The 3,186-nt window shown below is 44.4% G+C and overlaps 1 non-coding gene across 1 annotated transcript; it reads left to right on the plus strand.

Moving 5' to 3' along the window:
* Nucleotides 1–2,235: 2,235 nt before the first annotated feature.
* LOC119935257 lies at nucleotides 2,236–2,373 on the plus strand. The gene has a single exon (XR_005453143.1). It is a non-coding gene; the product is annotated as a small nucleolar RNA SNORA7 (small nucleolar RNA).
* The last annotated feature ends 813 nt before the right edge of the window (nucleotides 2,374–3,186 follow it).

The following is a 3,186-nucleotide window of genomic DNA, read 5'->3' on the forward strand; positions in this document are numbered from 1 at the left end:
TTGGACAAGTCACTTAACTTCTCTAATGAGGCATAAAATGGGGCTTCAATAACCGTTCTCCCACCCCCTTGGTAGGAAGCCCCATGAGGGATGGGGACCGTGTCCAATCCGATCATCTTGTATTTGCTCCAGTGCTTGGCACATAGTAACTAATTAATACCATGATTATTATTACTATGCACCATAGCATAACATTTGAAAAAAAATCCAGTAAAAATGGCATCAGTTAGTATGAGTTTCCATTCAGATTTGCCACATTTATTATGATGGGATTAAGCATTTTGTTGGCAAAATGCTTCACATTGTTTTATGATCCTCCTAACAAACTTGGGAGACATGCTAGTACTGGAGGTCTGGATGGGGTTGGGTGCCTTGCAAGCCTCATGGCAAGCTGAAGTATGGTGGGTATTCTCTTCCCCCAGGGTCCCAGCTTTCTTCCAGGGCAAACCTCTAAGCAGAGCCCTTCCCAAGCAAGAGCCCTGCATGAGGCCAGATTCCTAACAGGTAGTGGAAAGACAGGTCTGGAAGGGCTCTAGATGAGTTGAAATTCTACGATGGCTGGCCATGATACGATTATTTGAGCAGGTGAGGTTACTGGGATTTCAGACGTGAGTGTTGGACATACCCCAGTGGTCTGCCTGGCAGACAGATTCCTGGGAATTGTCATCTGCACATCAAATGTGGTACTGGATAGACTGCTGTGCACGTTGTAAAGTTCATTATGTAAAGAGAAATATTAGCAATGATTGGTAAAGAGGCAAGGATAGTGTTGTCTTGTTGAAGCCCTTCTAGACTGTGAGCCCGTTGTTGGGTAGGGACCGTCTCTATATGTTGCCAACTTGTACTTCCCAAGCACTTAGTACAGTGCTCTGCATCATCATCATCATCAATCGTATTTATTGAGCGCTTACTGGGTGCACTCTGCACACAGTAAATGCTCAATAAATACGATTGAATGAATGAATGAAGCCCAGATAATTGGCTGGATGAGCCACTCATCTGGCTACCAGCCAGCTTTAAGGCTCTGGTGGCTAGCTGGTGTCACAGCAAACTTTTCTAGGGCAAAACAAAAAAGTTAAAAATCTGAAACTGAGTTCTCATCTAGGAGCCAAAGTAAAATATCTATTAACCAATGACAACCCGGTGACTGATTTTTGAGCCCTTAGATTAATCATTAATCACAAGGGCAGACTTTCTCAGACAGAGCTGCCTATCTTTTGTCCCCCATTTTGACTAAGATCTCACTTTTGCCCTTGGCTTCCTCATGGATTCTTCACTCTTATCCTTTTGCATTCCCTTAGTCTTTATCTTCTCAGATCCCAGCGTGTTTGCTACGGAGTACCTTGTTATCTTGTCTCCCCATCTAGACTGTAAGCTCATTGTGGGCAGAGAATGTGTCTGTTAAATTGTTGTGCTGTACTCTCCCAAGAGCTTAGTACAGTGTTCTGCAATCAATCAATAGTATTTATTGAGCGCTTACTGTGTGCAGAGCACTGTACTAAGCACTTGGGAAGTACAAGTTGGCAACATATAGAGACGGTCCCTACCCAACAGTGGGCACCCCAGCCCTAAAAACACCATCTTCCCAGGAGTTCACACAAAACTACTTATTGACCCATCAACTCAACCTAATGAAAAGCTAAATTTGATTTTTTTTCCAATTATTGCAATTGAAAATGAATAAAAATACAATAAGCCTCTTAGGAGAAAAAATGTTCTTTATAGAGTGGGACTGATCAGATAAGCTCTTTTGCAGAAACATCAGCCCCCACTCCTTCTTTCCTCTTCTCCCCCCAAACTGGGGCTCATCCCCTACCTTCCCAGGGGTTCTCCTCCCCAAGGAAGGACAGTTGTCCATTCTAGGACCTGAATCTCCGGCAACAGGATAGGAGAGGTTAGGTTGGAGACTTCTCCAATCAATCAGTGGTATGTGAGTGCTTACTGTGAACAGAGCACTACAGTTAGCAGCTGGGAAAGTACATGCAATTAGTATACAATCTCTGCCTTTAAGGAACTTACAGGCATTAAAATGGCAGATAAGAGAAGAAAATGAGTAATATAAGGATATTAAATAAGTGCTGGGGTTGAGGGGCAGGGTGAGTACCTAGATGCTTAAGGGGTGGGATTATGTGCATGGGTGGGGCAGTTGGGAGAAGCAGGGAGCTGGACCAAATGATTGCTCAAAATCCTTTCCACCTCAATTTTGTTATTTATTTGTCCTTGCAGCAAAACAAACCCCTCTCAGGGTCACACCTGAAGAGTTTCCAATACTCTACCAGTCTCGGCTACAGGAGGGAGAGTCAAGCAGAGGCCTACCCATTCCATTCCTAGCTTGGGCAGTGGTTAGTGAGTGGAAGGCAATCTGCTACAAGTCAAAACTCACCTATGCTGGGCAGTAGCAGCATGGGGCGGGGGGAGAGGAGTCGAGGGTGGAGACTCATGTTTGCTGCATGAAAAGAGGCAATGATAAACCACTTCCATATTTTTACCAAGAAAACTCTATGGATACACTACCAGAACGATTGCAGATGGAGAGCGGGGCAGTCTGGGAGAGATGCATCCATGGTGTCACTATGTGTCAGAATCGACTAGACGGCATAAGACAAGTTAAACAAAACCTCACATAATGCTGAAGCTGGGAGTCAGTTATTGCCGCTAGACCAGCGCAGCACAATCAGGAAAGGGGAGGCTCTTTGGAGTAGAAGCTCTCCCAGGATCATCGAGAAGCAGCATGGCCTAGTAGAAAGAGCCCAGGGCTGGGAGTCAGAGGACTTGGGTTCTAATCCCCACTCTGCCACTTGTCTGCTGGGAAAAGTCACATAACTTCCCTGTACCTCAGTTCCCTCATTTGAAAAATGGGAATTTAGGCTGGGAACCCCATGTGGGACCTAGAGTGTGTCCAACCTGATTAGCTTGTATCTACCCCAGTGCTTAGTACAGTACTTGGCACTTAGTAAGCACTTAAATATCACATAAAAAGCTAAAGCAAAATCAGCAATCGTATTTATTGAGCGCTTACTGTGTGCAGAGCACTGTACTAAGCACTTGGGAAGTACAAGTTGGCAACATGTACAGACAGTTCCTACCCAACAGTGGGCTCACAGTTTAGAAGGGGGAGACAGAGAACAAAACCAAACATATTAACAAAATAAAAGAAATAGAATAGATAAGTACAAGTAAAATAAT

The sequence above is a fragment of the Tachyglossus aculeatus genome, chromosome 11 (assembly GCF_015852505.1).
Source record: "Tachyglossus aculeatus isolate mTacAcu1 chromosome 11, mTacAcu1.pri, whole genome shotgun sequence".
Classification (NCBI taxonomy): Eukaryota; Metazoa; Chordata; class Mammalia; order Monotremata; family Tachyglossidae; genus Tachyglossus; species Tachyglossus aculeatus.